This window comes from Protopterus annectens, chromosome 10.part0, assembly GCF_019279795.1.
Source record: "Protopterus annectens isolate FY-2018-M chromosome 10.part0, PAN1.0, whole genome shotgun sequence".
Taxonomy (NCBI): domain Eukaryota; kingdom Metazoa; phylum Chordata; order Ceratodontiformes; family Protopteridae; genus Protopterus; species Protopterus annectens.
In genome coordinates, this window is record NC_056744.1 from 905,523,000 (window position 1) to 905,549,922 (window position 26,923).

The following is a 26,923-nucleotide window of genomic DNA, read 5'->3' on the forward strand; positions in this document are numbered from 1 at the left end:
TGTAAAAGGAAAGTTAGAGTGCTTAATTTGAGAGTTTGACTAGTTCTAAGGGAAAAATTGAAGAGCAGACTTTGTGGAGCCTGGAATAGTTTAACCCTAGCTAACCGGTGCTGCACAGTGTGCAAAACTGCGCAAATGTGGGTTTTAAGGCAAGGAAGGAATATCCAAGTAAGGATATTTTTTTGTTTTTTTTTTCTTTTTAGACAGAGATACAATGAAATTTCATAAAAACACTTGAAATGCTTATATCAAGCTAGCACACTTTAGTGTGTAGCCTACAACAGTTAAACAGCACATAAAAATGACTTTAAATGACTTATAAAAGTGCTAACAGCAAAAAACAGTTTTAGTATACAGCAAAGAGTTTTGTAAAGCTCAGAATTTCTAGAAATCGCTTTTCAGCGAGACTAGCAGTCGCAGGAGAAAATACAGAGAAACAAATACTTGTATCAGTTGAAAGTCACTCCTTTGTCGCTCTGCTGATTGTATTATTCTGCAAGACACCATGAGGAGCTTGGCTGAGTAGTATACTAGCAAAAAAACATGCAAATGTGAGTTTTAAGACAGGGAGATGAAAGAAATAGGAATTAGCCCAAAACGGCCAATAAACTACATGTTGCTGGGCTGTGACCACTCCTCCAGGGACAGATAGGCTGCTCAAAGCTCCCCAATCTCACTGGTGAACAGAAAATCTTCCTCCTATCCAAGTAAGGATATGGGCAACACAGGAACTTATACCACAGTCCTGAATTCAGCAGAACCTGAAAACTGGACTAGACTAGCTTAGAAAAGGCGGGAAACAAGAATATTTTTTTTCTTTTTAGACAGAGATACAATGAAATTTCACAAAAACACCTTAAATGCTTATATCAGGCTAGCGCACATTAGTGTGTAGCCAACAACAGTTAAACAGCACAAAAAATGACTTTAAATGACATAAAAGTGCTAACAGCAAAAAAACGGTTTTAGTATGCAGCAAAGAGTTTTTTAAAGCTCAGAATTGCTAGAAATTGCTTTTCGGTGAGACTAGCAGTCGCAGGAGAAAATACAGAGAAAAATACTTGTATCAGTTGAAAGTCACTCTTTTGTCGCTCTGCTGCTTGTATTACTCTGCAGGACACCATGAGGAGCTTGGCTGAGTAGTATACTAGCAAAAAAACGTGCAAATGCGGGTTTTAAGGCAGGGAGATGAAAGAGATAGGAATTAGCCCAAAACAGCCAATAAACTACAAGTTGCTGGGCTGTGACCACTCCTCCAGGGACAGATAGGCTGCTCAAAGCTCGCCACTCTCACTGGTGAACAGAGAAACTTCCTCCTATCCAAGTAAGGATATGGGCAACACAGGAATGTATACCAGTCCTGAATTCAGCAGAACCTGAAAACTGGACCAGACTAGCTTAGAAAATGCGGGAAACAAGAATTATTTATTTATTTATTTTTTTCTTTTTAGACAGAGATACAATGAAATTTTCACAAAAACACTTTAAATGCTTAGGCTAGCACACTTTTAGTGTGTAGCCTACAACAGTTAAACAGCACAAAAAAGACTTTAAATGACTTATAAAAGTGCTAACAGCAAAAAACAGTTTTAGTATGCAGCAAAGAGTTTTTTAAAGCTCAGAATTGCTAGAAATCGCTTTTCAGTGAGACTAGCAGTCACAGTAGAAAATACAGAGAAAAAAATACTTGCATCAGTTGAAAGTCACTCTTTTGTCACTCTGCTGCTTGTGTTACTATGCAGGACACCATGCGGAGCTTGGCTGAGTAGTAGTATAATATATGCTGTGTCTTGACACTGCACTTTCACCAATGGGGCTTCATCAGACCTACCTTTGAAAAATGGAATAAGTCCAGTGTACCAAAAACAAATTGAGTCATCAATTTATTGACTGTATAATGCTAGTATCAAGAAGACATTATGAAGATTATTAATCTGAGCATAACAAAACATTATTATGAAAATTAGCTAAATCCTTGAGCTTTTCTTTCAGGGGTAGGCAAGGGTAGGGTTTTCAAGCAGTAGGCTTGGTGGTTAATTATTCTTAGGTTCAAAACACTTTTTATGGTGATATGGGCGTTAAGTCCAGGAGCTCGATTAGCCAGTAGGCATATTTGCCATTCAAGTTCCTGCTTCTCAAGGATGTTATTGGTGGGGCCCTGAAGTTCCTTTTTCTCAATCATATCCAAATCAAAACTTGGTGTGTCCTTTTTCTAGGTTGTGCTTAGCAAGGGCACTGTTAATGTTGTTGTATTTTAGCTCATGCAGATGTTGTGCCATCCTGGTCTTAAGTTTGTTAAGTGTCTTACCGATGCAAAATGCATTACAGTTGTTACAGCTTGCCCTATAAACAGCACATTCGCTCTGACAACAACCCTATAATTTGCTGAGAAAAGTCTTACCTGTGTTTGGGCAAGTAAATCTGTCTGTGTTGCTTAGGAGTTTGCAGTATCCACATTTAGGATTGTGGCATGGGTAGGGGCTTGGTTTATTCCTGGGGAGTGGATCATTGAGTTTACTGATGGATTTGATGTATGTTCTCAGGTTTTGTTTCTAAGGATACTAAATTTAGGGGTTGATGGTAGTATAGTGCCAATAGTAGAGTTGCTACTGATTATGGTCCAGTTATCCTTAATGATGTTTCTAATTGTCTGGAAATCCTTAGAAAAAGTGAGGACCATTGCCATTTTGTTGTGGTTGTAGTTTCCCTGTTTTTTCATCCTTGAGCTGCCTGTCTCTGGGTAATCAGGGATTCTGCATTTATTCTCGATGATGGGGTCAAAGATTTCTTTGATGAAGTTGCTTCAGCGTCATCTTGACTAGGACTAGACTAGGAAGTCTCTTTCAAGTGTAATCATGTTTTTCATGAAGTCCCCGAGTTCCTTAGAAACCCTTGCTATTCTGAACCCTTAAGACTTCGAGACATTTTTCTTAGTGAGTAGGGGGTTCATTCTGTTGCTTGAAGTAGCAGGTTTCTTCCTGTGGGCTTTTGGTATAAGTTGTTGGATAGGTTGGTGTCCCCTGCTTTTGTAATGGTCAGGTCCAAGAAAGTGGCCCTTTCTCTACTAAAGTCATTGGTGAATTTCAAAAATTCCATGATGAAACCGATATCGTTGAAAAAGTGAGCTAGTTGCTTTTCTGATCCTGTCCATGCTATGAAGATGTCATCAATGAATCTGTAATAACATGCCATGTCTTTGTAGTAGAGGGAGTATTCCCTAGGTTGGGTGCCATTGCTGCCCCCATAGCTATCTCTTTCTTCTGCCAATAGTAGTGGGTATTGAACTGGAAGAAACTGTTGCAGAGTAGTATTCTGAGGACTCTGCTTACTAGTTCTCTCTCATGTCTGCTATCGGATCTTGATGACAGGAGTGCCTCTGTAACAGCCTCTATACAGTAATCATGGGGCAGTACTGTATAAAGTGCCTTGACATCAATAGTCACCAAAATTGCCTCCTTGTCAACTCTTAGATCCTTAATTTTCCTTAGCAGGTTGCTTGTGTTGAGGATGAATGATGAGTTGCCTTCGGCTAAAGGTTTAATTTGAACATCCAGGTATATTGAAATTGCTTCTGTGATGCTCCCCCCACTGGCTATCACTGGGTGGTAGGCGGGATCCCTGATGTTTTTATGCGGTTTAGGGATCCCAAAGAATTTGGGCAGTTTTGGGTGCTCAGTGGTGAGAATATCCAGTAGTTTGTCATTGATTAAACTTTCCTTACATAGGTAGAGTAGCTCGTTATTGATTATGTTATAAGCGTCTTTAATATTTTTGAGGTAACCTTTTCATAGTATAAACTTTTATCCAACATACTGAAGATCTTTTCATTGTATGTTGCTGTGTCTGTCACTAGGATTCAGTCTCCCTTATCTTCTTTCATTATTCTTCTCAAACGGTCCAGGCAAAGATTCTTCAGGGTTTTGAATTTGTGTGGGCTGAGGTTGAAATATTTTCTCGTTTGTGGTTTGTTCAATGCCTTCCTTATATCGGCTTTGCATTTATTTTTGAAAGCTGTGATTGTAGGGTGTGGAGGGGGCGCAAAACTTGCTCAGCTTTACCCATTTTTCTCTCTTTTTGTTGTCTGTCTTTTCATTGAAGAAAACCTTGAGGTTTAATTTGCGGCTGTATAATTTTAAGTCAGTCAATGTTTGTACTACATTGCCTATTTGATGGAGCACAAATGTGAGTCCTCTATCCAGTAGTCTTCTTTCTGTGGTGATCAGTGTTTTTTCTGAGTGGTTCCAGACTTTGACGGTTTGTTTTTTCTTCTGTTTGGCAGGACTTTGGGGGGTCCAAAGGTGCTTTAGATCCCTCTTGCTCTGCCATGTCCTGTCTCTATTCTGGATTGGAGAGCTGCTTTGCCTTGGATGGTGAGTTTCCTTTGTATGTAGATTCCTTGGTGTGTAACTTTTTTGGTGGTTGTAGTTGCTTGTGGCTGGGGTTGTGGAGGTGGTCGGGGGATCCAGTCTTGGGGATCTCCTTCCATGCTGGAAATCCTGTTCATGGGGTTCAATGGGTGTGGAGATATTGGGGTCAGTACTTCCACTTGTGTATTTATTAGTGGGTTGGTTTCCTCGTGTCTGTTGGTTGTCACTCTGGTCATCTCAATCTGGTTGGGGGATAGGGTGTACCTGGAATTGTTTCCCTCTCTGTCTAGCTTTTGTTGTTTCTTTATTTTGAGACTTTGGTCCAGTCTGGTTATTTTTTCCAATGTTTGTAGTAATCTCTGTTCATGGCCCGGTATGTCCTTGATTTTATCTTCAAGTTTGATAATCGCGTCTTTTATCTTTTCTTGCTGTGTGGCGTTGTGTTCAAGTAGGATCTGGATCAGTTTGGTTTCAGTCTCTTTGAGGGTACTGTTCCATTTGTCCAACATGGTGTCATTCTTGTATCTGCATAGAAGATGTTTCTGTAGTCTGAAGCCCTTGGGGGTCAGCCTTATCTGGAGGCATGCTATAACAACTGTAATGCATTTTAAATCAGTAAGACACTTAAACTTAAGACCAGGATGGCACAACATCTGGATGAGCTAAAATACAACATTAACAATGTCCTTGCTAAGCACAACGTAGAAAAGGACACAACAAATTCCGATTTCATATCCTGGATATGACTGAGAAAAAGGAAGTTCAGGGCCACGCCAATGACATCCTTGAGAAGAATGAACTTGAATGGCAAATACACCTACTGGCCAATTGGCCTTCTGGACTAAACACCCATATCTCCATAAAAAGGGTTTTGAACCTAAGAAGAATTAACCAACAAGCCTACTACTGATCCCCTGTAAGAAACGCTCAAGAATTTAGCTCATTTATGTAATGATGTTTTGTTATGCTCAGATTAATAATCTTCATAATGTCTTCTTGATACTAGCATTATTCAGTAAATATATTGATGACTCAATTTAGTTTTAGTACACTGGACTTGTTCCATTTTTCAAAGGTAGGTCCGATGAAGCCCCAGGGGTGAAATCACAGTGTCAAGACACATGATGGCTTTTTATGTCTCTTTTCTAAAGTTTTTTATCTCAATATTAGCTGGTCTTACATCTACTTTATATATATTTTTAAGCTATACTATTGGAGCATTCCTGCTCAATATTGAAAGTGTATAGTGATTTTGGTTAATGTTATGTGAAATCTTAAGCACAGGATAGCCTTAAATGCTTCATTTGCATATTTCACATAAGCCTCTAATACAAGGACTTTTAAGGAATCACACAGTGAAAACTCTAGCCTTGCCAGATTTTCCTGTAAATTTTCACAGATTTGGTTGGCCATTTGACACGTTTACTCACTGTTCTGCATTGTTGTTAGGGATACTTTGCAAACACCCTTATTGTAATGGACATCAGCTAGATAAACTTGCAACCTTGATTCCTCAATGTAACATAATTGTACTCACCTACCTGAATTAATAAAGAGGAAAATATTAACACAGAATGATGACTCATGTATTTCTTTCACTGCAGAGGCATTTAAGTACGAGGAAGAATTTTACCAGGACTGGGATTACTAACTAATGATTTTTTTCTCTGGTTACTAGCTGCTCGGTACCTCTTCCAACTTGCTGGTTTGGATGATATAGCCTTCCTATCATTGCAAGCTTCACATTTACTGAGATTTTGTTGATCCACCAATGTAGATATCTTAGCAAGCAAGAGATTAGGGTATATGCAAAGCCACTATTTGAGTGGTCCACCTAATGAATTTTGGTTTAAGTTTTATCTAGTGATTTAAGCAGGTTTTTACCCTCTAGACATTCCAATCTTGTAGTAGTCACTCTGTTAGTGTTGATAGAATCTACAAGGAGATGATGAAATATCTTCTGCAGGTGCAAAAAGATATGAATCCTATCTCTTCTCCCTCTGATTCCAACAAGGATAAGGACTCTTTAGCTCTACCCTCCTTTCTCATGGTCTCCTCATTGGCTTCTGATATGGTACCAATTTCTATGAGATAAATTATCAAACTGCAGGCACTGGAGTTCATGCAAATAATATATGCTTCTGTGTCAGAAGTGGTTTTGAGCTTGTGTGCAAAGTCATTTTCATTGATGCTTTTAATATCAGTAGTGACATGAATGCCAGTGATATAGATGCCAATACATTCACCGCTGAGTACTTTTTAACACTCTGGCATTGGGACCAAGTTGTTGAGGTTGACTTCAGTGCTGATGCTCTCAGTATCACATCAGTTCCCAGACTAGCCTATAAACCTTCAGTCCTTGATATCCCTAAGCAGGTGTCAAACTCAAGTGTTTCTCTGTATCAGCTGTAAGTGGTGCCCAGTTGATCCTGGCAACATCAATTTTGTTGGCATTGGTGATGGTCTTGGATATTCAACATCAGCATCCTAGGCTCAGAGTGCATTTTCAGTGTTGACTACCAATGTACTACCATGTCAACACTGAGGCATCTCTGCATGAACCCAGTACTCTTTTCTTTCTACTTCTCTGATATATAGCTCTTCTTGTCAGCAAGACAGTGGGTCATGTAATAGCAGTCGAGATTGTTACAATCAAATTGATTATACTTCATCTTCCCCTTCAAGGATAAGAAGGAAACACCTTTGCAAGATGAACCACATTGATTTTCATTTGGAGTATTCTACATCAGGCAACCACAGAAGAGATGAGGGAGATTTCCCCATTTCCTAATAGATGACACAAAATTCATGAATATTTTAGAGTTAGGTGCTGAAGAGGGGGGATGGTAAACAGAGAACTTTCATCTCTGGAATAGATCTTGCAAAGGCTTTTTGGTCACAGCATTTGACCTTCTCAATGGATTCTGCAGTATACAAGGTGGTCTTTCTTGTCTTCAAGAAGTCTTGGATGTAGCCTGATGTTGTGGCACAGCACTAATTCAAGAAGACCAGATAAGATCATGTGTCCTCCCAAGGATTGGAATTGTTGGGCCCAGACACCAGTCATTCTTTATCTTCACTCTTAACAGCCCTTGTGAAGGCTCCAACACCATAGAGTTCTATCCCTGTAATTTATCTACCAGACAGGAAATCTTGGTTGCTGGATCAGTTTTGGAATTGTATGTATGTGTCTTCCACCTTTTCTATCAGTGTGTTTAATTATCTGTCTTATGTGCTACATTTTCAGCGTGAGATTGAAATTGGGATTACTAAACCAGTGGATTATGAACTAAAATCTCATCTTAAATCTCAGGCAACAACAATGTCATCTCTATCTAACCTCACAATGCAGTTGGTACTTAACTCCACAGATGATGCAGTGAGGGCAGTGTGTATTGGCAGCAATATTCACAGCCATGCCTATAAGAGTCTTAAAAACTTTGCTGAGAAATACAAGGTATCTTTTCTTAATGCTTCTTTTAAGGGATCTGGCACGTTCATTCCAAAAGTAAAAGGAAAACTGTAGAACAGTTAGAAAAAGTAAAAACACTTATGGCTGTTAATGTTCAATGTCAGGTTTCATACCACACTTATTCCAGAATGCAAAAGAGTCCATACCAGATGTGGTACAGATGTGTTTAGTAAGAGCAGAGAAATCAAAAATCTGGAAAGAACAAATATAACAGTAATAATTTCCAGAATGGATGTCATTTTAGAAGCAAAAAAATCTCAACAAAATTAAAATACTTTAGTCCTTCATCTGGAAAGGAGCAAGAGCCTGCTGCATGAGTACTTGACTAGTTGTCCTGACCTGGACAACTGGAAGTTGTTTGTCCCTCATCTATTCATGTGGCTGGCCATCATGCAAGACAGGTGGATTCAGACAGTTATATGTAGAGGCTATAGAATTTCTTTCCACATGTTCCCCAAAACACTTTTTCTTCCATTATCATATCTTACACCTAATCAGAATGTTGTGGTGAGAAAACAGGCCAGTCCAGAGAAGATATTAGTCCATTTTCTTTTTATTTCCAAAAACAGACCAGGTGCATCAGACCAGTTCTAGAACTCAGTAGCCTAAATGATTATATTCCCAAGAAAAAGGTTTAGGTGGTCACAGTGCAGTCAGTTGTTTTTTCCTTGTCAAGAGGAGACTGGATGTCTTCTTTTGGCCATCTTGGATACCTATTGACATCAAAAGAATGCAAATGAGTAAAAGAGGATTCTTCGTATTCATGTAGACCAGCAATTATCGGATCCAGTCTCTCAAATTCAGTTTCTTTTCATTTACTAAGGTGTTAACCAAATGTATGGCTATGATTTCAGAGAGAAAGATGCTATTGCGAGTCAGGTTATTTCTTTTCATGAATGACGGGCTCCTAGCTTTACAAATAATCTAGGGGTGGCTAACTGCATAGGAGTCTAATTTCAGGTATTCCAGTTTTTGATAATTACAGCAAACAGTGCAAAGTCACAGATGGATCCATTGCAGACAATGATGTTTATGGATTACATTGTAGACACTCTGTCCTGCAAGGCCAATCTTCCTTTAGAAATGATTTATCCCACTCAGCAGACAATAGGTCAACTCTTTCAGTTTGGCCTGCACCATAGCTAGGTGTCCTGAGTTCAGCAGTCTCACAGCAGCTGTTTGCCTCAAGATCTTGGACTTGATGGCAGCTACAGTTTACTTAGTTTCATGCTAGGTTTTGCAGGAAGGTTCTGCAGTTGACCCCCATGACACAGTGGTTGCAGTGCACAGATAACTTGTCTGACGAGATCAGAATCTTCAAGGCATGCAAGACATATTTAAAAGCATGGTTATGCAATCTTAATTTCACCTTGGACAGTGCCCTTTCGCATCCCCTCTCACATAATGACTGTCATCACAGATGCTTTCTCTAGAGTGGGGTGGTCATTGTCAATGGCAGGCAATTCAGGGAACATTTTCAGAGGTGGAAACAAGTTTAAACAACAGTGTTCTCAATGTGAGGGTGGTCTTCCTTACAATGTAGGCTATTCAGTACTCCAGTACTCCTTCCTCAATGTGCAGTTGCTTTTCCCATTGACAACATGGTTGTGGTATGATATATAAAAAACTATGGTGGAATTCCTTCATAATATGTGTCAAGAAGCTATGAGAGTATGTAAAAGAGCTATATTAAGCCATGATATTACCACATGAGTGGTTCGTCTGTTTATCAGCAGCATGGAGGCAATTCTATTACTCAGGGAACTTTGTTATGATCTATTTCCATCTCTGACCAATACCAAATATATAAATGTGTACTCCTTGTTCTTCCTTCTGAGAAAGTGGCCCAAGGGCACCACTGTCGAACAGTAGCCATCAGGACTTGTTTAAATTTTGCCCTGTATTCTGTACTGAAATTTATTCAGAAAGCCAAATAGAACAAATCCAAAGTAATTAATATTGTTCAGTTTTTGCCTCAATAATTGTGTTTCTTCTGCTTTGGCCTAATCTTTGTGGCATCAGCCATTCAGAACCCTGCTGACTTAAGTGTCCTGCAAGTCTCACCTAGACTTTCACTCCCTCCCACTCACTAACCATATGATTACACATCTCCTCTTGATGAAGGACACTGCATATCCTCCTAGAGACATACAGATCCTCACTTCTATGCAGAGGCCTTTTAGAAGGAAAATGTACAAAGGCAAATGGACGTATTTCTCTATATGGCCTACCTAAAAGGGACTGGATCTTTTTTCAGTGCCAATGCTAGCAATTTTGGATTACCTTTCCCAGATTTTTGATACAATCCTCAACTATTCATCTACTAATGTTTTTCTTTTTGCTATTTCTAATTTCTACCAATGATTTCACCACCATTTCTTTTGTTTCTTAAAGGTTTGCAAGGTAGTTAAAGTCCATATCAGTCCTGCATTCAAGGATTCATTTCCACCGTTGGATTATTATTATTGTTATTATTATTATTATTATTATTTTTTTTGGAAAAAATAACATTTCTTCTTTTTAAAATGGCTTCTGTAGCTGATTTGAAATTTCTGTCATAGAAAAATCCTTTCCTTGTGGCATCACTTCAGCTGAGAATTCCAGGAATGCAGGCTTTGTGTGTTAAGCTTCTTTATCTGGTCTTACGTTAGGATGGAGTGGTCCTGTAGACAAACCATACCTTTATGTCCAAGATAGCCACAGAGTAAAATTTGAATCAATCAGTTAATCAAACCCTCAGTCAGTCAGTCAATCAATTAATTTACTGTATTATTTCCAAATTGCTCTCATAGAGGTGAGTATATATTGCACTGCATGGATGTGAATAGACAAACGAAATTCTTTGTGGACAGAATAAAATTAATAAGATTTTTTTTTAATCTTAAGATTAAGATAAGTTGTTGTTTCTTACACTTTCTATATATATTGGGTTCTAAAGAGTGCAAGTTCACTTTGTACAGAGTGTATTAAATCTTACTATATTACATACAACAAAGAATTGCCTGTAACCTTTGCCAACCAGAGCAATGTTTACTTTGTAAACCCTTTTCAAGAATGCATACATAAATGATATTTGTGCTGCTGCAACATGGGCTACTGTAAATACTTTTGCAAGACACTACAAGCTGGAAGTGACCTCTGTGTCTAAGTCTTCCTTCAGGGCCACAGTTATATGAGGTATGTTTTCATGATACTACACAGAGGAATTAAGTGTGGGACTCTGTCCTATAGGTTTTGAAAAAAATGGACCTGATCATGTTGGATGTAAGTTTTGTACTTTTGTAATGATAGATCTGCATGACTATGGTCTTCCTTCTTCAGTTTATTTATCCTACTTTCCCTGGCATTAGGTAGATCTTGGTGATTTTGTTAATTTATGTGCTTTCCAAGTGAGTAAGTTCTTTCTGTTAGGTACTTTGCTTTCAAGTGGCACAGTGAAAATCAAGATGGTTGGTGATGAGTGTGAATTATGGGTAACAGAGAGAGCCTGTGAAAGTTTCAAGTGCTAAGCTGCCTAATCCCTGCAATCTTCAGTCCTAGTAGTTTTGAAGAAGGACCACAATCATGTGAATATTTCATTATACAAGGTAAATAACTTTCAGTCTAATGGAGTTTCATCTCCATCACCTCTAGGAATAAGACTGGCAGGTAATTAATCAGCTTGGCTCATAAAACTTTCTGATGCTGCCCAAGCCCTCTACTTTAATTGTAATGCTTAGCATCTAAATAAACATCTCCAGATCACTTCAGCTGTGCAGATGTCAACACTGAAAAATGGCCCCATGCTGTCCACTTATTTAATTTTTAGTGGGTATCTTTTCTTGCATTTGATTCCTGCATGGGTCTTCAAAAGTGTTTACAAGGTCAGATTGTTTCTTTTCATTTTGAGGATTTTTTGTGTTTTAGAAAAGATATTTGCTTATATTTGGGGTGCCATATTTAAGTTCTCTTCCATTAATTTTGGCAGCTAGCTGTTTGTCTCTGGGCTCTTCTTGCTTAGTGTCCGTGTTTCAAAGCTGAGTTAGTTTGAAGTTAAAGTTATTCAGCAGTTTTTAGGATCACCGCTCTTTTATCTATAGTTTAAAACTTCAATATCTGCTGAATATTTTTGTTTGCTGTTGCTAGAAATGTCTACCGCTCTTTTCTCATGGTGTATTGATGTGTGATTGCCTTTTTTATCATTAATGAATGCCTTATACTTTTTTCAGTCAACACTGCATTTTCCTATGCAGAGGTAAACATTTTTGGCAGTTATCTGAATCTGATACCTGATATGTTCCAGTCAGTGTGCCTTATGGTGAATCTATTTTTATTCTTGGACAGATAATTAATGAGGCAGCCTTATTTCTAACCTGATATGTATCACATTTTAGAGGTACCATGTTGCTTTCTCCTAGTCAGAGTTAGCCTTAAGCAGAACCTTGTTTTAATACTACAGCAATTCGCATTTCTCTCTCATGTAGTTTGTTCTTTCCTTTCTGTCTCTACTGAGTTTTTATGTCTTCCTCCCCCTTTTCCTGATACATATTCTTTTATCCAGAGGGAATTTGCGTTTTATGATATTTCTATAGTAATTCAACAGTACTCCTAGTGCTTGGCTTGATGAATTTTTACCTTGACTTTTCCAGCTTGGCTGTGGAAAATGTGTCTTGCATGGCCCATTTTTGGCAAACTGTCTGTCGTTACCCCTATTTCTCTCACCAGCCCTATTCTGTCTCAATGTTAAGGACAATCTTTCTCAATGCTAGCCCGTTGCTTTGAATTTCAGAATTTTTAGTGGACTTAGCTGCACCATTGATACCTAGGGATTAGTGCTGGGTCTGCATGCGTTTTTCAATAGTGTTTTTTGACAGGTGATTTAATGTGGTTTCTCCCTTCAGTACTGTATTAGCTCCAGTGACAGCCAGAGCCTATATGCCTATTTTTACTTTGTACTTTGCTTTCTTGGGATTTGGGGCTCTTCCTCTTCCTTGGGGTCAATGCCATTGTATATTATGGCCCCAGTCACCAGATACTGTCATTTCTTGGGTCCTAACATCTTTGGGGGATCTTCCTCAACCCCTGTTCCACTTGAGGTTAATGCGTCCCTTCTAGGTTGACCACTGCTTCATTGGAGCTGATCTCTCTAGCATGACTTTCTTTCACCACTGAGCTCCTCAGGATCCACAGGTTCCTTCACTAGACAGGATTGACATTGATGCTGTCAGCACTGACCTCAGTCTTCCTTGACTCCAGGCTTTCTTTGAGGTTGACCTTATTATTATTTATTTATTTTACATTTCTTGACCGGGTTAGTCCGGCTGAGCTGATAGCCCTTTTTCATTGGAGACCCGGGGAGAAAAACTCCACCACATTACATTTACGATTTAAACAGTAGACAAAAAAAGTATACACAATAAGACTGTGACAGAAGCTAGGTTGAAAATATATGAAGAAAATACAAAAACTCCAAGTTTATCAAAGTACAGTCATCAAATATGAAGGGTGAGTAGGTTTTATTACATGTGCAGTAAATAAACAATGAGAAAAAAGGGGAAGGTAGTAGATGCAGCCAGAAGGTTGAGGTAAGAGAAAGTGTGCAGGTGGTAAACAGGTTAGGGTATTTTAAGAGGGATTAAGAGGCAGTATACCAGTTAAGAGGAGGAAGACAGATGGCTCTAAAAGTGTCTAGAGCGAGTAAGGGGCTAACAGGATAGTGAAAGTAGGAGAGGATGCCAGTTCAAGGGGGATGGGAACAGTAACATATCCAGTGGCTTTTTAGGTAGTCTTTGGCAGTTGATTTGAATACATTTGGTTGTTTAAGGGATCAAATTTTCAGTGGGAGTTTGTTCCAGGAGATGGAAGGGTAGCAGCTATAGAGGTTCTGACCAATTTTGCTCTTAGGTTTATAGAGCTGTAGAAGGTTTTGGTCCGAGCTTCAGATAGACCTAGTAGGGATATATGAAGAGATGAGAGGAGTCAAGCTAGGGCAGAAAGATGTTTGGTTTAAGATAGAGTGAATTATCTGAAACTGGGAGAGGAGAAGCAAGTGGGGTAGTTCCAGTCAGTTTAAGTGTGTTAAAGAGAGACAATGATGAGATCTATAACTTTGATTAGCAGCAAATCTGGCCACTTTGTTATAGGTATTTTCTAGTTTAGTTAGGAGGGTGGTTTGGATGTTAGAGAGGATCTGAGAGTTGTACAGTAGGCTTGGTAGGAGATAGGCCTGAGACAATGTAATTTCAGCCTTATTGGACAATAACCTTTTAGTTCTATATAACAGGCCAAGTTTTTGATGCTTTTTTAAATACAACTGTTAACATGCAGATCAAATTTCAGTTGATCGTCTATTGTAACTCCTAGTAGTTTTGTGTGGGGTTCGACTAAGATGGGAGTATTATTTAGAGACTGGATGGTAAAAGTGGATTTCAGATTTTGCAGGCTTTTGGGGAGGAAAAGTAAGAGTTTGGTCTTTTTAGCATTCAGAATTAGCTGGTTATGGGAAAGCCAGGTCTCAACAGAGTGGAAGGGTTTTAAAGTCGTGGAGTGTAAGCCAGTCGGGGTTTCAGCAATAGTGATAACAGTGGAATCATCAGCATATTGGATGAGAGTAGACTGAGTGCAGGAGGTATAGAGCAGGTTAGTAAAGATATTAAAGAGTAGTGGTCCAAGAATAGGTCCTTGGGGTACACCCATTTTGATAGGGAGTGGAGGGGAGAGGGCTGAGAACCATTTTACTGACTGTAGCCTATCAGAGAGGTAGCTGGAAAACCAAGCAGAAGGGGAGGAGAGGTTGAGTTTAGAGAGTTTGTCCAGAAGGAAGGAGTGAGACACAGTGTCAAATGCTTTAGAGAGATCTAGGAATAAGCATGACACCAGTTTATTGTTGTCTCTAGCCTGAGAAATAGTATTGATGAAGGACAGTAGGGCAGTAGTGGTGCTATGCTTAGGACGAAAGCTGTGTTGTGTAGTGGTAAGCTAATTTTCCTGAAGTAAGTGTTCCATGACTTGCTTATGCATGCATTTTTCAAGTATTTTTAAGAGAGGTGAGAGGACGGCAATGGGTCTGAAGTTGGCAATTTCAATGGGGTTACCTCCTTTGTGAATTGGTAGGGTATACATTTTTTTCCAGATAGAGGGAAACCTAGATTCTGTGATAGACTGGTTAATTAGTATAGAGACTGGGAAGGCTATAGAGTCTGCAGCTAGTTGGGGAAAGTGGGTAGGTAGATTGTCTGCATATACAGAGAATGGTTTTGGTTTGCAAAGTAAAGATTTTATATAGCAAGTAGGCATTGCCTTCAGAGAGAAGGTGTTAGTAGTATTTTGCCTAGAGGGAGGCTCAGAGGGGATGTTAGTGTTAGAACTGGGGTGGATAGGAGTTAACAACCTACTGATGGATTCTATGAAGTAGGAGTTGAAGTTTGGTGCAGTTTCAAATGGTTGAAGTTAGGAGATGACAGATTGCCAGAGTGGAGTATTTGATTTATAGCATGCCAGAATTTCTTAGGATTAGATATATGGGAGCTGGATTGGGTTATTATAGAAGTCATTTTTGTCTTTATTAACTTGCTTTTTAGTGAGGTTTCTAAGTTCTTTATATTTTTGCAGGTGAATTGGGAGGTTGATTTGTACCCATGTTTTCCACATTCTATCTCTAGCTTTCATCAGGGAGTGAGTGGCATTAGTTAACCAGGGGGAAATCCAACTTCAGAACAGTGACAAGTGGAGTATCACAGGGTTCAGTCCTGGGTCCTCTCCTGTTTGGTATCTACTTCTCTGAAGTGCAGGCTAACACAGAAGTTCTTTGGTTAACAAAGTTCGCAGATGACTGCAAACTAAGAGCCATAATCAAAACTCCTAACAATGTGGACATCCTACAAAAGGGCCTCACTGAGACAGATGCCTGGTGTCAAAGCCATGGCCTCAAGCTCAATGCCAAAAAGTGCATTGTCATCCGTTTTGGTAAAAACTCTGTACCCATGAACTACCACATAGGCGATAGTTTACTTAACACTGAAAGTGTGATAAGAGACCTTGGGACACGTGGACAGTAGTCTCTCCTTTGATAACCACATCGCCACAGTAGTCAGAAAATTCTTCTACGTGGCACACCTCATCACAAAAGGTTTCGCATCCTGGAAAAAAGAGGTCATTGTTCCTCTCTACTCATCACTCATTAGACCCATTATAGAGAACAACACTCCTTTTGGTATGTACCTCACAAGACATCTACAACAACTGGAAAGACTGCAGAAATACCTCACAAAGAGGATTACTGGCCTCAAACAGATGCCCTATGCAGACCGTCTCAAAAAACTCCAGCTTTACTCTGTCGCATATCACCTACTCAGAGGTGATCTCTGCCTAACATACAAAGCTATGTCCAACACAGAGCTGTTGGACACTCTCTATTTAAAGAAATTCCAATCTGTCCGAGCTACACGCTCTAGGGACCTAAACCTTGTCACCAACAGAACATGCTGGAGGGATAGATTCCTGTCCCAGAGACTTCCCATACTCTGGAACAAACTACCTATCTATATCAAACAAAGCTCCTCATTAGCACTCTTCAAGAAAAATCTTGATGATTGGATGGGAGTTAGGAAATTCACCCTGGGGATCACTTCTGCGGCTCTGCTTGACAGGGGCACAGGGAAATAATTTTCTTGTGTGGCAAAAGCCAGGGTACCGTTTGGCTAGGCTTATATAGGCCCTAGAGCCAATAGCCTAGTACCTACCTATAAACCTATGAACCTATGGATATATTGGTTTTGGCATGAACTGTGCGCAGAGGTGCCAGTGAGTTAAGTATATTTAGGAAAGTAGTGTTGAAGGAGTTAACTGTGTCTTCTAAAGGGAGGTGAAACAGAGAAGTCCAATTTATTTTGGAGAGGAGACTGTTGAAGGTATTTGGGTCAAAGTTTGATAAATTGTGACACTCTATGTATCTCTGTGGCCTGGGGGGATGAGTAGTAAATCTAAGAACTTGTACTGGGGAGTGATCACTTAGGGAATTGGGCAGTGTTGTGGGGTTATGATATTTATGTGGGTCAGAGACAAGTATCAGTCAATAAGTGAGCTTGAGTTATATGTCTTATTTGTGTGGGTGGGAGTAGAGATTAGCTGTGTGAAATCATGCAAGTTGAGGCTTTGAGTGGAGTGAGGTGAGCAGAGGGTCAATCAATTTATGTTGACATCCCCTAGAATGATGGTTTTGGTATGTATGTATAGAGTGAGCCAAGAGAGGATGTGTTCAAGTAGGGAGTAGTTATCACCAGGGGGTATATAGATGGCAACTACAGTGATATTAGTATGACAGTTAATTTTAAGGTTGGAAATTAGAAGTTTAGCAGGTAGAAAGGATGGTGTTGGTTTGTCAAGCAGTGTGACTGTAATATAGTTGGAGTATACTATAGCCACTCCACCACCTTTTTTATTTTTATGGTCAAGTCGTAGTGTACTATAACCTGGTGTGAGAAAGTCTTTATCTAAGTTAGTGGGTTTTAGCCAAGTTTCTGTAAGGGTAATAATGTCTGGAGAGTGAGATGGCATCCAGGAGTGGAATTCAGTAATCTTGTTCACCACACTTCTAACGTTTATTGAATAAATAAATAGGTGTTTATTTGGGATGGAGAGGAGTTTAGTGCCTGGGTTGGTGGGGGGGGGGGGGGGCAGTTTGGGCCAGGGTTTGGATGGACATCTCCAGAAAGTAGTAGAGTTTTAAGAAGGGGTTTATTTTGTAGAGAGCCGAGTAGAAGATGAAGTGCCTCTCTTTATACTTAGAAGAGGCTGAGGGAGGATAAATAGATTTAATTTTAGGAATTGGGGGTTTTAGTGGAAATAAGGATGGAGAGATTAAGAAAGAATGTTGAGGTAGTAGAGAGGTAGTTGGATGGGTACATGTAGGAGAGGAGTACTGGGGTGTCAGTTGAGTGTTGTAGGAGGTGAAGAGATCGAATAGTATTAAAGGAGGTACATATAGGATAGTAAGTAACATGATTTGTTTAAATGAAAGGGATAAGGGAGTGGGAGAAGGGGAAAACAGGTGTATGAACAAAATAAGGAGAAAGGAGAGAAATGCTAGAGTAGGAGAAGGTGGGATGTTGATGTGATTGGTTGTGATGGGCAGGATTAATACTGAAAGAAAGCTGAGGTTGGTAGGTATTATATGAGAGGAAGGGAATGGGAGGGATTAATGGTGCTTATTAGTTATTGGATGTGTGGAAAGGAAGGGGAGGGGATTAGGGGTGTGGATGTGGTGGAGATAGGTTTAAATGAAATGATATGGGGGTGGGTAGGCGAATGGAGTGGGATAGCCCTAGGTTTAGGTTTCAAGGTTGTTTGGCTAGTCTTATATAGCCTAGTACGTACATATGAACCTATGAACTTATACAGCAGAGACAGTCAGTAAGCATTATCCTTGATGAGATCAAGCTTGATTCCATTTACCTCTACTGCTCTTGATCCTGAGATCTCCTTAAGGCCAACAGTTCTCTGAGGGTGACCTTGCCTCATCAAGGTTGTCCTAAAAGGATCATTGTCTGCCTTCTGAACCCTGTCAGCTACTCAGGATAAACAAATATCCTTCAAGGTGGAGCTTGGCCTCTTCAGGGTTGACCTGTATTCTATCTATATCCCTTAGAATCGGTTATGTTCTCCACAGCCCTGTTGATCTCTATGTTCTTCGAGGCTACTTAGGCCTTTCCCTCCCTCTTGTGGCTTGTGTGTTTCCCCTCAATCATGTTCTTCATACCCTTTTAGTAATGGGGCTGGTGCTTCTGCTCTGCAGGCTTTTTCTCCATAGCATTTGAGCTTATTTCAGTTATTTTTAGTTGTTTTCATGGGTGGCTAGCTCTTGAACCCAAAGTGACTTATTGCTAAATAATGTTTTTTTTTTGAGAATATTAGATTTTAACCTTGTCTCCACACTGGATTTCTTGCCCCTTGCTTGCTAGGACAGCACCTTCTCCTTCCTCTGATACATAGTGCAGTAGGGCAATGATTCAAATATTCACAGGTATTTCTGTCTTGAATGCCCCTCTGTGGGCTACAAGCAGTTATTACTCTGTCTGCTTTTGTATTTGTGCTCCTGATGCTATGACGTCCTTTTCCCTTAAAGTTCTTTTGGACTTGTGGTTTATTTGGACTTGGCACTTCTGGTGATGAGGTTGGCATTCCTGACACATCTTATGTTAGCCATCTTCTTTCTTCTCCTCTCTGCTTCAGCATAGTAGTGGTACAAAACACCCTCTTGAGTACCTTGCTTGCTCTTATGCCTAAGATGTAGTAAGGTATTTGTTTTAGAGTCACTTGGGGATTTGTTCTTGACCTTCATCATATGGAACATGCCTCAGTGGGGGAATATTTAGCAGTGGATAGAATGTAGCTTTATTTGTAGCCATTTTTTTTTTTTTTTTGCTAAAATATTCCCATGCATTATATAAGTAATATTAAGGCCAGATGCTGGTGTGTTTTTGGTAATGTTTTATACAGATGTAGTTGCACTGTTTCTGAAACTGATTAGAACAGAAGCATAACTGGGGGCACAAAGGAGGCAGTCTTCCTGGGCACAAGGGTGCAATTGCCACATCCCGATTAGTCTTAAGTGCATTACTGGGGATGGAAGCTAGTACTGCATTTCTGGACAAAACTGAAGTACATTACTGCTCCATGTGTGGCATAAACTGTAGTAGTTGCTTGTTGCAAATATAGCAAGTAGTATACAGTTTAAAAAGTTACAAGAGTTTTTTTTTAGCATGCACCTAGATTGACAGACAGCACTTGGTGTCAAAACAACTAGCTACACCTGTGGATTAGGGCAGCATCTGATGAAACCCCTCACCACCCCCATCTTGCTTCTATGTCACTTATGGTGTTGGATTCCTTGTCATCTCAACCATCAGTGACAGTAGTTCCTGCTGAGTCCTTATTCATCTGTCTCAGGCAGGACTTTTCTAAGCCTTCATCCATGCGAGGATCTTGTTCAGGGGTCCAATACTTAAAGAATCTCCATAGCCTTTGATCTGGATGGGGCCTTGCTTAGTGGTCTGATACAAGATCTTCTGATCTGATTGCCTTGCTAGGACTTTGCTTAGGGGTCTGATTTTGAGTATTCTGAGCCTATTGCCTTGCTGAAGTTTGCTTAGGGGTCTGGTGCAGGTTCTTTTGAGCTAATTGCCTTGTTCACCTCTGATGTTGAAGGCGTTAGGATCATTTCCAGAGATTGGATTGATGTTAAGTATCCTCGTTCTTGACCTTTGGCCTAGCCAGTTTTGATCAATGCAGATTAAGCATTTCACCAGTGCCAATTTAGCTGTGAGAAAACCAGCATCAGGATACCTTTGTCTTCACAGCCATGAACCCTATTTTTCTGCTTGGCTTACTTAAGTGATGATTTCAGACCTAGGCTTTACATCTCCTTCTACCAAAATATCTGATGAAAATTTTGTTCCTGGAATGCTCCTAGTTGTATTTTTCATATTTAGTAGCTATTCTCTCCACTCATATGCTTCCACATAGCAGCCATATTATTTTCCTCATGGTATTGCTCAAAGACGACTCTTGCATAATTCTATGCACCTTTCACAGTACTAGCAAAAAAAGTCAACAAAGAGGGAAAAACAGTTCTAAAAGCATGCCACATGAGATATTATTGCTTATCATTCAGAAGAGAAATAATTTCTTTGTCTACTCTTCCCTGCAGTCCTATGTATGCATTTTGCTTAATCTATTTTGCCTCTTCATCTAGAGGCTTTCCAATGTATGCATTTCTTATTGTCAGTACATTTACCCCCTTTTTTCTGGAGAATTTTCTAGTAGATTCCTCTAGCCATCTGTTTTGATCTTTTGTACCCCCCTTCATTCCTTCAGAACTGTTCTGAAAAGGTAAGAGGTAAAAAGATTTGCCTTATTCCTGTGGCTTGCCTTCCTTCTGGAGTCATCCAGAAGTTGTCTGCCATACACTGATAAGCTATGCATCAGATGACATTTTGTAGTCTATTTCTGCTTTTCTGATATGCATACATCCCAACTAATACTGTGGTCTGACTGCCCATCCTTACAATGTCTGTTCAAATGGCATGTGGATGGTTGCCATCTTAGTGAGCCAGTTTGCACTGTAAACCACGCATGTAGACCTTCTAACCATTTTCATGACTAATGCAGCTGGTCTGAAGAAGCTCACAGCAAAAGCGCTTACCATTTATTATTTTATGTAATAAAAGTTTTATGGTTCGTATACTGCCTGGCTGCCTCGCTGCTATCTTGTGTGTTGGACTGCTTAGCTGTGTTGTGTACCTTCATTCTATATTCCCATTTACAGACAGCTGGTAATTTGTTTGGATACCAACTCCCCTTGAGAGGTTTCATCTCATTAGTGTCTTAGGAGGACATCATTCAAACTTTCTGTATGCATTTTATACTAGCTGTGGTTCTGTACCACGTCATCCTCATGCACACTCAGCTGCCTTTGATGTTGCACTGAACAACTGCTTTTTGTAGGACTTGAAGCAATGGCCCATTTATAAACCTATTTTGTGTTAGCTTATGTCTTCTTTCTTCTTAATGTCTTTAATTAACCATCACCTAAAACTCTTCCAGGTGGCAAGTCTCTATCAATTACCTTTTTTTGGAGTCTGTCTTTTGTACAGCATTGATGTCTGTTCTCAGTTCAGCCAATCATAATTCATATGTCCCTGTAGGAGAGGCTGCAACGTATGTCGCTTTTTCCTCAGATCATCTGGGTAGCAAGTGTCTGTGCAGTTTCAGATTCTTAATATACAGGACAGTGTCGCTACAGCTTGGCAAGTAATTTCTAGATTAGGCTACAGCTTTGCTAAAAATCTCCAAATCCACATTTTCAGGTTTATTGCAACATCTGAAGGCACCTTCCTTGATTCAGTGGCCTTTGTTTCTGCTACTACTGGTGAGCACCTTTGGTATCCTATAATGATCCGCCATGCAAATGTGTATTTAAGAAGTCTACCCAGGGATTCCTTACTCAGAGTTCCAACCAAGAGTACTTAGCTTGGTACTCTGCCTTAATGGTGATACAGATGGAACACCCAGAGTTATGAAAATGACTTACTGTTAACAATAGAGCTACACTGGCAGTTTCCACCTTTCCCTTCCATCTTCTCCTGGTCTTTGAGCCTAGAAGAAGCTGTTTTCTTACTTTCTGTTTTTTGTTATTTCTTTCTCCTATTCTGTTGCTGTGCCTTCACGGTCTTCAGAGATCTGAAGATGGGACCTTAGGTGCTGAATATTATGAACAAGAAGGAGGAGTTTAAGAAGCCTGGGAAAGTTTTTTATGAGTCAGGTGACTAAGTACCTGCAGGTCTTAATCATAGAGGTGAAACAGATAAAACTGCAAATGTAACACTATTGTTACAGTATGTATCTATGTTTCATTTTCACATATACAGATAGAAATAAACACACAGACACACATGCACATACCCACATACATGAAAACACATACTGTGCTACTAGAATAACCTGTTTCTGAGACTGTACACCTCCAATCATTTGAGTGGGATTAAGTAATATGTACTCTGTGAAAATAAAAGGCTTTCCTCATCTTGTAGCTTTTTAAACACATACTTCTCCCAAAAAAAATGCACATTTGTTGTCATTCAACTGTGCTGGAATGATAGAAGCTGTTCGAAAGAAATTTGCAAGGTACGTTTTTAAAGTATTTTAACTCCATGCCAAATCTCTCCCTGGCTACTATCCAGCTTCTGACTACATGTACCCTCTCATGGTGTGAGGTTGGCATAATGGATAGGATGTTTACCTTACAGACAAGGTGCAGCATTTGATTCTCACAGGAGGTAATTGGCTAGGCTTAGACTGACCCACAAGGGCAGTTAACCTATGAACCTATAATTATTTGACTGATTAAGTGAGATAACCTTAGTTAGAAAAGTATTAGGCATATTTTACAAGACATATCAGCTCCTTTCACACAAAGACTATCCACTGTTTTCATACCTTGATTCTCCCCAATGAGTAATTACATTCTGATAGGGAATCTGTTGATTCATGTTATTGTTATCAATGGGCAGAAACCAGCCTACTAATTATGATGTCACAAATTATATGTGTTGAACCTAATGTTGCAGTATGAATCTGGACTACATGCTAATCAGAAGCATTAGAGTCCCACTTCTATGCTCAGGTTTAGGTCAACTTTTTGAAATTATTGTTCACAGCAGAATGACTATAGCATAAAATTCAATGTATAATTCTCCAGTCACCAAGATAGTTCACACTATTCATAATGCTGAAGTTACCTCTCTTATCAGTCAGTATATCAGCTTAGGAATGTTCCTGTCATGCATGACTGCCATTTGCTATGGTGTGCTCTAGTGCTCTAGTGCTCTGTTTGGGCCACAAGACTTTAAAATATTTCTTTAAAATATTTCCAGTGATGCTGTGGCAGGAATAGTTACCTTCAGTATGCTAATGATATGGTCTTATACCATTTTGTGCTTGAAATCAGTAATCTGCAAATTGTATAGTTTCTTTCAACCTGTTTTAAATAATATTTGTAAAATATCTTTACAGTTAAAGACACCATAGAAGTAATAATGTAAAAAATACAAAAACAATAAAATCACAGTTATAAGCATAGTATTTGAAACACATAAAATAAAGCATTTTCAAACCAATATCACTGTTGATGATCTAAAATATATATGGATGCAAAGATCAGCAGTGTTGCAACACTGTATTAATTAAACAGGAGATTTATTCCGTGTGTGTTATACTTTGTCCACAAATTCCGATAAATACAGGGAAATTAAATTGTTCTAACAATAGAGTAGTTAAACAGGAAATCTGATCTCTGCTTATACTTCAATATCCCTCAGTTCATACCAGTTCACATTCTAAAACTGAAAAATATTAACATCTTCTTCATATTTAATCAGCAATGCTGTTAAATAAAACCTTTTTTTTCCCTTCTAGTGAATGAATCTAACTGTGAAAATAATTTCTTGACTCTCCTAATCATCATTACTTTGAGGTCCTTAGGTTCATAGGTTCATAGTTTGGTACTAGGCTATCGGCCCTAGGGCCTATACAAGCCTAGCCATAATAATTCCCTGGCTATTTCTTCCCACACTATTTACTTCCCTGGACCCCTGTCTAGCAGAGCGACTGACGTGATCCCCGGGGTGAATTTCCTCTCTCCCATCCAGTCATCAAGGTTCCTTTTGAAGAGGGCCAAAGAGGCACTCTGCTTGACATGTATGGGCAGTCTATTCCAGAGTCTGGGAAGTCTCTGGGTCAGGAACCTATCCCTCCAGCATGTTTTGTTTATTGTGATGACAAGGTTTAGATCCCTGGAGAGTGTGGCTCTGAGTGATTGGGATTTCTTTAAGTGTAGCATGTCCAACAGCTCTGGGTTTGACATGGCCTTGTATGTTAAGCAGAGATCGCCTCAGAGTAGACGATATGTGACAGAGTATAGCTGGAGTTTTTTAAGGCAGTCAGCATAGGGCATCTGCTTTAGGCCTGTGATTCTTTTAATGAGGTATTTCTGTGGCCTTTCCAGTTGTTGCAGATGTCTTGAGAGGTACATACCAAATGGGGCATTGTATTCTATAATGGGTCTAATGAGGGATGAGTACAGTGGGACAATGACCTCCTTTTTTCTGGATGAAAAGCCCTTAGTGATGAGGTGTGCCATATAGAAGGATTTCCTGACTGTTGTGGCAATGTGATTATTGAAGGTGAGACCACTGTCCACCTGTGTCCCTAAGTCTCTTATCACACTTTCGGTGTTTAGTGTACTGCCACCTGTTTGGTAATTCACGGGTACATGTTTTTCCCAAAGGGGATAACTATACATTTCTTGGCATTGAGCTTGAGCCCATGGCTCTGGCACCAAGCATCTGTTTCTGTAAGGCCCTTTTGTAGACCATCCACATCATTTTGGGATTCAATAATGGCTCCCAGTTTGCAGTCTTCTGCGAACTTTGTCAGCCAGAGTCCCTTAGTGTTGGCCTGTACTTCAGAGAAGTAGATGCCAAATAAGAGAGGTCCCAGGACTGAACCCTGAGGTACTCCACTTGTCACTTGTCTGGAGCTGGATTTGGAGTCAGCTACTTTTACACTGTGGGTTCTGTCAGTAAGCCAGTTGGCAACCCATCGAGTGATGTAGGGATTAATGCCCAGCTTAGTAAGTTTATCTATGATTCCAGAGTGGGGGATGGTGTCAAAGGCCTTGGCGAGGCCCAGATAGGCTGTGTGGACTGCCTTACCTTCGTCCACGGCTCTGGAGACTGATTCAAAGAAGTCAGTCAGGTTCAGGAGGCAAGATTGGCCCTTCACGAACCCAAACTGGGTGGGGTCCAGTGTTTTAAGGTTGCCAATGTCTTTGTTTATAAGTTCCATGATAATACGTTCCATGGCCTTGCAGATCAGGCTTGTCAGACTGATGGGGTGGTAGTTCCCGGGATCCAAGGTAGATACCCCCTTGTGGAGTGGGATAACTGTAGTTATGTGCCACTCAGTGGGCACAAAGCCTGAGGTGAGGGTATGATTAAACATGACACTTAGCTGAGGTGCCAGTTCATTTTGTAGTTCATGTAGTACACAGCCCGGGATGTCATCTGGTCCCATGGATGCTGTATTCTTAGCTTTGAAAAGTGCGTTTTTTCCCTGTGTGGCCATTATTACCGGAATTTGGCAATCTTCCGGTACTGAGATGGGCCATTTAGGGGGTGGGGGGGGTGAAGTTGGCCTGAATCGATCTGCCAGGATATTGGCAATATCCTTGGGATCAGTATATTTAATGCCATTCTGTTGTAGCTCAGAGCAGATCTGAGCATTGCCATTTAGATTCTTGACATAGTTATAGAATGCCTTATGGTTGTCTTTGGAATCTTTGGCAATTCTATTTTCATAACTAGCTTTGGAGGATTTTATGAGGGATCTCAGCTTCTTACTGAGGCTGGTAAGGGAGTTTTTTGCATCCTGGGATTTTCCTCTTTTCTGCAACAGTTTCTTCCTTTTGTTGTAAAGTCTTCTTCATCTTCATATAGCCAAGAACCATGCTTACATTAGGCCTGAGCAGAAGTGTGCTTAACTGGCTCATCCATTACAGAGTTTGAGTTCCTTGGGAAGTATCTAATCTAGTCCATTGTCTACTACATATATGTGAAAACTGCATATCATTATGGACAAATATGTTTAGTACCACTGAGGAAGTAAACATATCCCTTACAGTCCCACAAGGACATTATTTCAATTTCTTTAAGAAATGAAAATCTTGTTTCAGTATATTTTCAGAAAAAATCATGATCAATGTCGTTCATTTACAGATACTTTTGCTTCACTGTCAGATTTGTCACAATGTCTGTTCCTTTTCATACCATGTTACAAGCTAAACGAAAAAAATCACCCAAGGGTTTCCTGCAATGTTTTAGCCCAGAATTATAGAAAACCAAGCTGCTTTCACAATTTTAGTAAATTTTACTTTTGGAAAGCAGTCTACTCTATTGCTTTTGTTTTTACGAAGTCCAAATAATTCAAACCTTACACTTTTTCTGGAACTCCAGTCATTTGCAAGTTTCTTTCTTTGGCTATATTTTCCTTGCACACCAACTGTTGTTCAACATAAACCATTTCACTATAACCTTCAGATGTTTTACCTTTGATTTCTCTTGATCTTTGTTGTAAAAGCATCATGACATAGTATTGCTCATTGACTCGATGTCTTCATCTTCATTTCCAGTCAGCTGCTTAATATACTTTATATTCAATTTAACCTACCAAGAAAAAAATTCCAAATGTTAACTTTATAAATGGAATGACGGCTGAAGATGATCAACTTCTTCAAGTATCACAAGATCTCCCCAAGTGTGATAGTCTGTTGACACTCTATCATTTGCACTTGTTAAAATTTCACACTAAGCATCTAGGATTTATTGTATATCTTTTCTTTTCTGTTACATAAAATGAATCAGCATCTTGAAAGAAATTACCATTTCTTTAGAAGAACATAGGGTTACCCTAGATACTACCATGACCTTTGGGGGATTGCATCAGCAAAGCTCCTGGACACACATCTCCCTTTGCTGTAGTTTTTAACACA